The sequence below is a fragment of the Chiloscyllium plagiosum genome, unplaced genomic scaffold (genome assembly GCF_037043375.1).
Source record: "Chiloscyllium plagiosum isolate Xiang-an unplaced genomic scaffold, Cpla_swu_hap1 HiC_scaffold_29, whole genome shotgun sequence".
Classification (NCBI taxonomy): domain Eukaryota; kingdom Metazoa; phylum Chordata; class Chondrichthyes; order Orectolobiformes; family Hemiscylliidae; genus Chiloscyllium; species Chiloscyllium plagiosum.
The window spans coordinates 56,458,312-56,470,870 of record NW_028270167.1 but is presented as its reverse complement, the minus strand read 5'-3'; positions in this window follow the sequence as shown (position 1 = coordinate 56,470,870).

Here is a 12,559-nt window from a genome sequence, read left to right as displayed (position 1 = left end):
GGATATAAGTCTTTAAAAAGGTTTAGGAACGTCAAGGGAACGGTCAAATATTGATTTGTGGATCATAGTTGGGAAAATGTACCTGTGTTTGAGCACAATGGCGAGTTGACTGGAAAAACACTATTATTTTAATGAATCGATTGCAAACCTGAGGCACAAGGAAGAGGGAACCTGGATCACAAAACAAAACCTCTGCTTCAACATCATATTTTTCAGGAGTCAATATAAATCTTGAAATATTTTAAAACCAAATGCATTTATAAATAGGAAAGTTTTTCGACACTTTACAGATTAATGGTGAGGCCACTTTCACTTTAAAAGTCTGTCTCCTTATTATTGAGCCTTCGGGTAAGGGGAAGAGCTGCTCTCTGTTCACTCTGTCTAGACCCCTCATGCTGTTAAACACCTCCGTCAGGAGCACTTCTCAACCTTCTTTGCTTAATAATGAAATCAAGTAAATCTGGCCTTTCTTCAGTTTGAGTACACTCTTGTTTGTTACTTCAGAAAGGTATCACATTTATCAGGGTTAAATTTCATCAGCGATTGATTGGTTCACTTGAACAATCGGTTTATTCCCACCTGTACCATCACACGTTCCTCCTCACTGTGAACCACCAGCTCATCTTTGTGTCATCCACAACATTATTTATCATTTCCCCCAAATTCCATCCCTCCCATTGTCATCATCATCGTTTATGAAGTTAATAACTTCATGATTTAACCCAGTTCTTCAGATGTTGTTCACAGGGAAAGCATTGAGAATTCCATTCTCTTGCTTTTGCTATTTTGTTGAATTTGCAGCATGATGCACTTAGGTTTTATTTTTCAAGGGAGCCACGATTTTTATTTTGGACATGGAGCTGAATTCTCCTTTTATACTATGCGCCTCTGTATGTTTTATGAATTAAGCTTGTACGCAATTAGTATTGAATTAGGTTTTGTTGGGTTTCACTGCAACATTTGTGTTCTCCGTGGTCCTGGATAATTTTCATTGTATCGTTCCCTGTAATAGGCAGAACTAAAGAAACTTTCCGTCTACGACAGGCACAAATTCATACTTTTGTTTGTAAGAGCTGGAGTGATGCGATTCAAACAAATTCTACATATAGACTCACAGCAGAAGTTGAAATCATATCGGCAAGTTCACCTTGAGTTGGAACCACTTGATTAAAACATACGCACAGTTTTCTTCATATTGTAAAAACAGTTTCAAAAAATCTTCTTGGAGCAGCATGGATCTTACAGCTGCTCCTGGGATTGCAGGCAGTTAAATATTTAATGTAGTCCTTTTTGCAGTTGATATTATAGTTTATTAATTTAACTTTTTTTTCTATTTTGTTTTATTTATATTCAAAACCAATCAAAAACGCAAAACAAACTCACGATTTTCTTTCAAACAAATATTTTTAAAATAACTTTTTAAAGGTTGTTTTACAAAAAAAGGAAATAGTCAATTTATGTTTTAAATGGTTTATTTTATTACACCGTGAACGTTTTCTTAGTTTTGTAAAATTAATCTTTTTTTTAAAAAAAAGGAGTTATGCCCTCCTTTCGAAAGGTCGTACACACTTTCAGCTCCGGAGAAGATTATTTTCTTCTCGGAGTTTATTGAAAAGGAATATTTTTATTCATTTAATTAGCTAAATGGTTGATTTTGTATAATTTTTCTATGTTTGATACACATATGCATATATTTTTCAATTTTAACGTTACTGTCTGTAGGTAATGAAAGTTAATATAAGGTGTCATTTAAACAGAACTGCTTCCGCCATAATATTATTAAGGTCACACATAAGGGACAGAGAGGATGGCTGGAAGATTTCGAAAAAAAGTGTTATCCAGCAAATCAGTCATATAGATGTGTGGCTGTACGGAAAGGTAAGAAAGTAGTTCAAAATTCTCTGGTGGCTATTCCTCTATCAAAATGATTTTCAACTTTTAGAACAACAGAAGAGGGTTGTTTTTCTGCGATAAATGGAAGAGCTATCAATTATTGGACACTTGGAATTATCCTTATGTTTAGCAGCGTTTGAGAAGATTTTGTGGAATTGTTGAATCAGTGGTCTTTTCTATCAGGGGCATCAACAGGAGATTCTGGGGCAGTGACCGTTAATTGAGGAGGGTTTGTTGCTTTCCCTGTGCAAGGATTAAGAACGTCTCGAAACATTTCAAGCAAGTTGTTAAAGGAGAGATTGAGTAGCCAAAAATTATTGTAGATATTGACAGGAATGACACATTTTAGGGAAATATTAAAGCAGTACAGAGTGAACTCAAGAGGTGAGGTAGAATATTAAAAAAAAACTTTAAAACAATACTTTCTGATTTACTCCCCATGCCAAACTCAGCTGGGAATGAACAAAGGGTTAAAGGATAAAAATCAACGGCTGACGAGCTCTTGTGTTGTTGAGGGATTTAGATTTTTTGGGATAGGAATCTATTTTAGAATACAAATGACCTGTGCAGAATGGATTGGTCTAACCTAAACTGTAAAGCAACGAACATTTTAGCAGGGAGATTTGCTCATTCTATGTAATGAGACATTATATTGATAGAGGAGAAAGTGAGGTCTGCAGAGGCTGGAGATCAGAGCTGAAAATGTGTTGCTGGAACACCGCAGCAGGTCAGACAGCATCCAGGGAACAGGAGATTCGACGTTTCGGGCAAAAGCCCTTCTTCAGGAATGAGGAAAGTGTGTCCAGCAGCCTAAGATAAAAGGTAGGAAGGAGGGACTTGGGGAAGGGGCGTTGGAAATGTGATAGGTGGAAAGAGGTCAAGGTGAGGGTGATAAGTCAGAGTGGGATGGGGGCGGAGAGGTCAGGAAGAAGATTGCAGGTAAGGAAGGCGGTGCTGAGTTTGAGGGATTTGACTGAGACGAGGTGTGGGGAGGGGCAGTGAGGAAATTGGTGAAATCCGAGTTCATCCCTTGTGGTTGGAGGGTTCCTAGGCGGAAGATGAGGTGCTCTTCCTCCAACCGTCGTGTTGTTGTGGTCTGGCGATGGAGGAGTCCAAAGATCTGCATATCCTTGGTGGAGTGGGAGGGGGAGTTGAAGTGTTGAGCCACAGGGTGGTTGGGTAGGTTGTTCCGGGTGTCCCAGAGGTGTTCGCAAAAAAAGCTCCGCAAGTTGGCGGCCTGTCTCCCCAATATAGAGGAGGCCACATCGGGTGCAGCGGATGCAATAGATGATGTGTGTGGACGTGCAGGTGAATTTGTGGCGGATATGGAAGTTTCCTTTGGGGCCTTGGAGGGAAGTGAGGGGGGAGGTGTGGGCGCAAGTCTTGCACCTCCTGGGGTTGCAGGGGAAGTGGAGGTTGGGTTGGTGGGGGCTGTGGACCTGACGAGGGAGTCACGGAGGGAGTGGTCTTTACGGAACGCTGATTGGGGAGGGGAGGGAAATATATCCTTGGTGGTGGGGTCCGTTTGGATGAAGTGGAAATGACGGCGGATGATACGCTGTACATGGAGGATGGTGGGGTGGTAGGTGAGGACCAGTGGGGTTCTGTCCTGGTGGCGGTTGGGGGGCGGGGCTCAAGGGCGGAGGAGCGGGAAGTGGAAGAGATGCGATGGAGGGCATCGTCGACCACGTCGGGGGGGAAATTGCGGTCCTTGAAGAAGGAGGACATCTGGGTTGTACGTTTTTGGAACTGGTCCTCCTGGGAGCAGATGCGGCGGAGACGAAGGAATTGGGAGAATGGGATGGCGTTTTTACAGGGGGCAGGGTGGGAGGAGGTGTAGTCCAGGTAGCTGTGGGAGTCGGTCAGTTTGTTGTAGATGTCCGTGTTGATTCGGTCGCCCAAGATAGAAATAGAAAGGTCGAGGAAGGGGTGGGAGGAATCTGAGACTGTCCAGGTGAATTTGAGCTGGAAATGTGTTGCTGGAAAAGCGCAGCAGGTCAGGCAGCATCCAGGGAACAGGAGAATCGATGTTTCGGGCATAAGCCCTTCTTCAGGAATGACCCTTCTTCAGGCTTATGCCCGAAACGTCGATTCTCCTGTTCCCTGGATGCTGCCTGACCTGCTGCGCTTTTCCAGCAACACATTTCCAGCTCTGATCTCCAGCATCTGCAGACCCCACTTTCTCCTCAGGTGAATTTGAGGTCGGGGTGGAAGGTGTTCGTGAAGAGGATGAACTGTTCAACCTCCTCGTGGGAGCACGAGGCGGCGCCGATACAGTCATCGATGTAGCGGAGGAAAAGGTGGGGGTGGGGCCAGTGCAGTTGCGGAAGATGGACTGTTCCACATATCCTACGAAGAGGCAGGCATAGCTGGGGCCCATGCGGGTGCCCATGGCTACTCCTTTCGTTTGGAGGAAGTGGGAGGATTGAAAGGAGAAGTTGTTCAGGGTGAGGACCAGTTCAGTCAGTCGAAGGAGGGTGTCAGTGGAAGGGTACTGGTTGGTACGGCGGGAAAGGAAGAAGCGGAGGGCTTTGAGTCCATCGTGATGGAGGATGGAGGTGTACAGGGACTGGATGTCCATGGTGAAGATAAGGCGTTTCCGGACCGGGGAAGCGAAAATCACACCTCCCCCCTCACTTCCCTCCAAGGCCCCTTAGGAAACTTCCATATCCGCCACAAATTCACCTGCACCTCCACACACATCATCTATTGAAACCGCTGCACCCAATGTGGCCTCCTCTATATTGGGGAGACAGGCCGCCTTCTTGCGGAGCGTTTCAGCGAACACCTCAGGGACACCCGGACCAACCAACCCAACCACCCTGTGGCTCAACACTTCAACTCCCCCTCCCACTCCACCAAGGATATGCAGGTCTTTGGACTCCTCCATCGCCAGACCACAACAACACGACGGTTGGAGGAAGAGCGCCTCATCTTCCGCCTAGGAATCCTCCAACCACAAGGGATGAACTCGGATTTCACCAGTTTCCTCATTACACCTCACCCCACCATGTCTCAGTCAAATCCCTCAAACTCAGCACCACCTTCCTAACCTGCAATCTTCTTCCTGACCTCTCCGCCCCCACCTCACTCTGACCTATCACCCTCACCTTGACCTCTTTCCACCTATCACATTTCCAACGCCCCTCCCCCAAGTCCCTCCTCCCTACCTTTTATCTTAGCCTGCTGGACACACTTTCCTCATTCCTGAAGAAGGGCTTATGCCCGATACGTCGATTCTCCTGTTCCCTGGATGCTGTCTGACCTGCTGCGCTGTTCCAGCAACACATTTTTAGGTTAATACACAAGTTGAGAAAGCAAATGGGAGCGTAAGCATAGCCTTTATTCATCGAGGCACAGATTATAAGAGCTATGCAGAACTTCGATTAGGCCAAGATGGAATACTTGGTGTAGTTCTGGGAACCACATTACAGGGAGGATGTGATTGTACTGGAGGAGGTTGCAGAGGATATTCAGCAGAATTTTCCCTGGGATGGAGCATATCAGCTATGGAGAGAGGCTGTGTAAGCTCGGGTTGTTTACACTGGAGCAGAGAAGGCTGAGGGAGACGTGATTCAAAAGGAAAAGATTATGAGGGATATGGACAGGCTGTTCCTTTTAGTCAGAGGGAAAAGAACAAGGGGGAGCACACTTTTAAAGTGAAGCCTTTGAGATTTAGAGGGGACTTGAGGATCATTTTTCACCCAGAGGGTTGTTAGGTCTGGAATGCACTACCGAAGAGGGAGTTGTCACGGGTAACCTCACATCTGTAACAAAGTATTTGGATGACCTCTTGAAGTGTCATTATATTTGTGTAGAAAAGTGGGACTAATGTAGACCGTGCTGTATTTCCGATGAGTGCATGGTTGTGCAAGGTCAATCATTGAGAAGCTTACGACAGGAATTGATGCGTTTCAGAACACTCTATAGGGTAATAAGAGGGAACTTGTAACAGCTTCAAAAAGTACTTCAATGGCAAAATTCAGGGAAAACAACGTGCAGCTTCTTTACAGCTTGAAATCAGAGAATGGAGAATGGAGAAGAGGGAAATGGCAGAACTATGCAGGAAATATTTCAGTTATGTCTTCACAGAAGAAAACAAAACAAAAAAACAATCTTCCCAACAATACAAGGAAAGCTTCATCTGGTGAGAGAGAAAAAGGGAGTAGAAAACAATTAGCAAATAAACATTATGGAGAAAGTACTTTAACTGAAAGTAATGAGACTGAGACAAAAGCAACAGAGATTTATCAAAGGGGAATCATATTTGAGAGACTGACTTTCAGCAAAACAATGGAGAAGCAACCAATGCAATACGATTGGATTTTCAGAAAGATGTTTGATAAAGCCCCAAGCCTACTATGCAAATTCGAATCCAATGGGACTGGGGCTAACAGAAGGGCATGGTTTTAGAACGGGAGAGCTAACATGAAACAGTGAGTAGGAATAAATCGATTTTTTTTTACAAAAGAGGACTCGGTGGTATAGCAGGATTCAGTGTTTGGGCTGTAGCTATTTCAAATACACACCAAGCTTTTGTTAGAGGGAATCAAATGCAATATTTCCAAGCCTGCTGATGGTACTAATCGATATCGGATTATGAGTGGGGGAGGAGGATGTAAAAGGTGATTGAGGCAAGTGGAGTGTCTGCAAATACGGGGCAATGAAGAGCAATGTGGATGGATGTGACATTGCACCCTTTGATGCGAAAAAGAGAACGGTAGCCTACCAGTTGAAAAGGTTGGAAAATATTACTCTATAAAAGGACTTATGATTCTTTTTGTTTCATTCTTCACCGACCTCGGCAGTCTATTCAGGGCAGTTAGTTCTGAAGCCAGAAGAAATACTGGGAATGGCATTGGGACACTTACCAGTGTATGTAGACACACCAGTTGGGTAGCTGTAACATTGAAAAGGATCTGGATCTTCCTGTACACTAGTCACTGAAAATATATTTTATCGAGGAACAGAAAGCAGTTAGGAAATTAAATGGTGTGTTGGACCTTCATTGCAGGGGGATTTGTGTCCAGGTGTCAGGGTGTTTTACTGCAGCTGTAAAGGCACTTGATGAGACCCCATCTCGAACATTGTGCAGTATTGTGGGCAGTTTTGGTCTCCTTACCTAATAAATGACAATGCTGACATTGCGGGAGAGCAGTAAAGGATGACCAGATTGATCGCTGAGATGGCAGGCTTGTTGTGGGAGCAGAGTTTGGGTCGGCTGAACCTATATTCCATGTGCTTTAGCAAAATGAGTGGATACCTCAGTGACATATATAAAACTCAGACAGGGTGAGACAGATTACAAGCAGGGGTGATAATTTTGGAACCATTTCAGAGACCGTTGAAGAGTTTATCACATGTTTGTGCGTCTGGAGTCACTTTTATGCCAGACCTGGAAAGCACGGGAGATTTACTTCCTGAAAGTACATTGGGGATGTAAACTGATGTTTACAATCGACATTGGCTTCAGGGTAACTATTACTGACACCAGATTTTATGTCTCAATACTTTATTAATTGGTTTTAACTTCCACCAGCTGCCAGAGAATTATCATTGTCTGGATTAGTAATCCAATGACATTTCCACAATAGCACCATCTGCACATGGGGACCTATCAGAAACCACACTGAGCAGGTTATTCCTGTGCCGCTTGACAGCTCTGTTAAAAAGAACTCCCAACAATTTGAGCATTGTGATGGGACATCGGGCGTGGTAATTGATCAGATTGTAATTATTTTTCTCTTAAGGGAGTGGACATAGTTGAGTAATTTTCCACATTACCAGGGAGATGTCAGAGTTGGAGCTGGAATGAAACAGCTTCCCCAGGGATACAGCTTATTGTGCAGTACAAGTTTTCAGTCTTATTACAGGAATGGCGTCAGGGCCCATTGCCTTTGTCGTATCTACTGTGTTCAGCTGTTTCTCCATGTCACGTGCAGTGAATCGAATTGGTTGAAGACTGGCATCTGTGATTCTGTGGGCATCATGGTGAGGGTGAGGTAGATCATCCACTCAACAGTTCTGGCTGAGGATATTGCAGATACTACATCTTTGTCTTTTACACTGAGGGCGCAGGGCTTTTTCCGTTATTTAGGGTGGGAATGTTTGTGCAGCCCTTTCCTGCGTCGTTTGTTTAATCGTCCATCACCATTTGTGACTAAATGTAGCAGGACTGCAGAGCTTCAATCAGATCTGTTTGTCAAGTGCGGTTGCTTTCATGGGTTAGCATCTGATTTAGGTTCACGTGGTTCTGACCTTGACACATTCACCTAGCACTTGTCACTGAGCCATAGATCGTGTTGATCGTAATGAAGGATTATCCTGGGCAAAAAACTTACTGACTGTGGTTGAATGCTGTTCTGCTTCTCCTGCTGCTGTGTTCTACAGCACTTTATGAAAACGCAGTTTTGAGCTGCAATATGTGCAATGCAATTCTGTCTGTTCCCCAGTTCACATCGAGACCCATTCGCCATCAGCCATGTACTCAGTGACCAAATCTGATTTCTGATGTAGGAATACTTCCATTTTCTAAAATTCTCATTCTGTGAAGGGTCTCTCCCCGGGTCATGCTTTCAATCTGACACATTCCACAAAAGCATTTAACTGATTTTAATTCAATTGCTTTTTTCATCTGAATCTTTTTCCTTCATTAATGCCATCTTCGGTGTTAAAGTGAATGTGTTTCCTTCTGTTTCTCTGCCTGACCATGAGTAAGAGCTCTGTAGTGTCAGTGAAGCCAGCCTTATGTCATTCCAGAGCCAATGAATTCTCTGGATTCCCAAAAATTAGATTACATTACAGTGTAGAAACAGGCCCTTCGGCCCAACAAGTCCACACCGACCCGCCGAAGCGAAACCCACCCATTCCCCTACATTTACCCGTTACCTAACACTACGGGCAATTTAGCATGGCCAATTCACCAATCTTCACCACATTGTATGTTTTCTCTTTTGGTTTGATGCTATCCCTTACTTGCCTTATCATTGATGGCTGTCTTGTCCTCGCATGAGTATATTTCATCTTCTTTCGGATGAATTTCATTATGTTCCGAATGATTCCCAGAAACTCCTGCCATTGCTGCTCCATGGTCTTCCCTGTCAGCTTCCGTTCCAATTAACTCTGGCCAGCTCCTCAAGAATGTCTTTGGAGTTATATTGCTCAATTATAATCACATTACATCAAGAAAAGAGCAATAGGTATAAATGGAAAGAAGGAGTTTTGAGAGATGGGACACGAAGAATAATTGGTGGATTTCTTAACTTGATAGAAAGAGAGAACAAGAGACAGGATGTAGATGTGAAGGTAAGTAAAATGAGAAAACTAGATTATTGAAAGAAGTAGATGTACATCCCTCAATGTTTTGGCAATTCCTGTGTGATGTGGTACTTTGTACAGTGCATTTACATATGTTCAAATGCTGAGTCTAATGCCAGACTTTTTATCTCCAATAATATGACAGACAGTAGCTTTGGAAAGACCCATCAGGCCAATATATTGAATTTCTGGTAGAAAGGGGATTAACTGAAATAAGTTGGGACAACATAAGCAAGATTTATAGCACACAGCCTGGTAAGAATGGGAGACAAGTGTAAGGAATCCCAGAAAAGGGGGAACGTTGAGAGAAGGGGAACATATCATTTCAGATGAGGATCAAATAATGCTTTAATGGTTTATAAATGTTCTACATCATGTGCACCATTTCTCGTTAACTGTGTCTCCATTGTTCATTCAGAATGTGTTGTACACATATGAACAATCTTCCTTATCTGAACACACACTGATTAAACAGTGTATATAAAATCATTTTTTCCACCATTTCAAACTGTCCTCTTGTCGTGCTACCAGCATACATGAACACCAACTGGCCACCAAAAGACATGACCCACTATTACTAGTTCCCATGCATACAGACAAAGAATGATACCACTTTGACTGGGACTACACACATTGTAGGAAAGGCAAAACAAAGACGCACAAAAGTTCGTAGAGGCATGGCGCTCTAACCAGAAGTACATTGATAAACACATCAATTTCGACACTATCTACTTTCCCTTGAAAAAAAGAACTGGAAATGACATCATTCAACTTAAGAAACCAAAACCTATAGCTAGAGAGGCGGGACATACCACCAGTGTGTCATCGGAGACTCGAAGCGATGATGTTACCTCGTCATGATAACGAAACATCTGAAAACAAACCTTCAAGCTCAGCGAGCTAACTTACATACTTATAAATTGTTATTTTTCTATTAATAGTTGAATTTGGGACTTCTCTGTCACTCATCATTTAACAGGTTACGAGGCGAGGTGAGCTTTTCTGGGTGTGTGGTTTTAATTAACAGAGGAGTTCGACATCGACATCATAACAGCATGAGGGCTTGGCGTATGGGATTAGGACAGAGTTTACCAGATTTGTGGTAGGAAAGTTCCCAGCAGATTCCATCACTTGGCAGTTAGTGACTTAGATATTCAAATAAAACAGGTGAGAAAATTCATTTATTTTTGATTCCTTGTGGTGGGTTAAATTATAAGAAATGGCTTTTAACATTGCTAAAGAGTTCTGGGGTTTGAAGATAATTCCCAAGTTTGCAAAGAAAGTTGAAAAAGATAGAGGAAGGGGATACTTTTAAAATTCACAAATAGATTAGATTTGGGTTTAACCAGAGACAAAAGGAAAACAGAAATTGGTCAAGCACTTTGGTGCTTGAGAAACAGGCAGCTGCAGTCGAGTGAGAAAAATCTTAAATTGCAAATGTGGCAACTGGACTTAGAAGATAATGAAAGAGACAGAAAGAGAGAGCGAAAAAAGAGAAAGAGAAAGAGAGGAAAAAGAAAGAGAAAGAATCTGAAATTCGGAAGTTTGAAATTAGATAAGAAATTTAAATTTACAGAATGAAGGTAAAGGGAGAATGTAGGGATGTGTACAACTATGTTAATATATTGCCATATTTCGGTGAGAAAAATGTCAAAACCTTTTTTATTTCATTCGAAAAATTGACTCGGCAGATGGTATGTCTAGGGAACTTGTGGGTAATGTTAGTTCAGACTAAGCTGGTGGGCACAGCTGGTGAATCATGTGCAATGCTGTCAGATGAGGGATCAAGAGATTATGCAGATTTCAAACACGCTGTTTTGAGTCCTCATGAATTGGCACTAGAAACATATAGACGGAAGTTCAGAAACATAGCGATGGAACCAGATCAGTTTGAAAGAATTAAACAAAGTAATTTAGACAGATGGATGCAGACCTTAAATATGGATAAGACCTGTGAGGCTCGAAGGGAGATCATTCTGCTGGAGGTATTGAAAAGCTCACTTCCAGAGATGGTAAGGATTCATGTGAATGAATAGAAAGTGCAAGAAGTGAGAAGCGCGGCAGATTTGGCAGGTAAATATGCATTGGAGCATGAAATAAAATTTAACTTCTGGGAGGAGTTTCATCCTGTGAGGGATAGAAATTGGGAAAAGGCGAAATCTTACATTGCAAAGCATAGAGTAAAGCACACTGGCAATACTTTACCACAGGTGAAAAAAGAAGTCCAAGGCAGGTGAAAGGTGGTGAAAGCCTCAGGTGTTCTCACAATAAGGGAGAGGGACACATAAAATTACAGTACCGATGGTTTTAGAAGGGCACTGGGAAAGGAAGCTTTCACTGCGGTAAGCTGGGACACACAGTGCTGGGTTTGAATGAAGGCACTTTGGGAAAAGATGTGGTAAAAGAGGCTAAGCCTTTCGCATTAGTGAAACTGGTAAGGGAGACCCCAAGTGGAGCCACGGAGCTGCAGGAGAGTGCGCAGCCTAGTCCGGGGGGCTGGTATGGAGTCAGTGCCTGATCTCTATAAAGAATTCTCCTCTGTAGATAAAGTTCACTCGGAGTGGGGGCAGGGGGGTGGACAAGAAATTATAATTTTGCAAGATACGGAATCTGTTCAGTATCTAATAGCTGAGAGGTGGGGCGCCAGAAAAGCACAACAGGTCAGGCAGCTTTCGAAGAGCAGGACAATCGACATATCAGGCATAAACCCATTGTCAGGAATGTGGCGGGGGGACAAGGGGGCTGAAAGATAAATAAGAGGGTATGAGCTGGACTGGTGCGAGGGTCACTGGGAGGGCGATAGGAAGATGTAGGTGGAAGTGATAGTAATATGTCGGAGAGGGGGGCGACTGGATAGGTGGGGAAGGAAGATGGACAATTAAGAAAGTTCAAGAGGGCGGTGCTAATTTGAATGGTTGGATCTGGGATGAGGTTGGGGAGGGGAGATTTGGATTTTGGTGAATTCAACGTCGATTCTGTATAGTTTGAGGGTTCCAACTGTCCTACCACCTATCCACTTCACCCTCCTGTCCGACCTATCACCATCAGACTCCACCTGCATCTACCTATCACCTTCTAAGCTAACTTCCACCCAGTTCCACACCTATCCTCCTATTTATTTCTAAAGCCCCCTTCCCCCCTCCCTTGCCCCCCACTTTCCTGATGAAGGACTTGTGCCTGAAAGGTCAACTCTCCTGCCTCCCGGACGCTGCTGACCTGCTGTGCTTTATCAGCTCCACATTTTTCAACTCTGATCTCCAACATCTGCAGCCCTCACTTTCTCTCGGCCTCTAATAGTAAGAGATGGAAGTATTTTCTCTCTTTTGACATGTTACTCAAAAGCGTGATA